The following is a 219-nucleotide window of genomic DNA, read 5'->3' on the forward strand; positions in this document are numbered from 1 at the left end:
TTTCGCCCACAGTTTTCTCTTCGGACATTCACCAACCTTTTTAAGGATAATGAGAAAAGGTGACAACATGAACGACATGTTTCTGGAATGGTAAGAACAATTATGTTTCATGCATTTAAGACAGAAGTAGGTTATCTGAATATTAAATACTTAAATGAAAAAATGTCAACTTACCAAACGCCGTAGGCCCCATGTACCAGATATAAAACAAGTTGTAGC

The 219-nt window shown here is 35.6% G+C and overlaps 1 long non-coding RNA gene across 1 annotated transcript in view; it reads left to right on the plus strand.

The window, feature by feature from the left end:
- LOC116706511 (uncharacterized) overlaps positions 1-219 on the plus strand; it is a 17764-nt gene that overhangs the window by 395 nt on the left and 17150 nt on the right. Inside the window, exon 2 of the long non-coding RNA XR_004336256.1 lies at positions 13-90. This is a non-coding gene — a long non-coding RNA (uncharacterized LOC116706511). The remainder of the gene's footprint in view (positions 1-12; positions 91-219) is intronic.

Source organism: Etheostoma spectabile, chromosome 18 (genome assembly GCF_008692095.1).
Source record: "Etheostoma spectabile isolate EspeVRDwgs_2016 chromosome 18, UIUC_Espe_1.0, whole genome shotgun sequence".
NCBI classification, from domain to species: domain Eukaryota; kingdom Metazoa; phylum Chordata; class Actinopteri; order Perciformes; family Percidae; genus Etheostoma; species Etheostoma spectabile.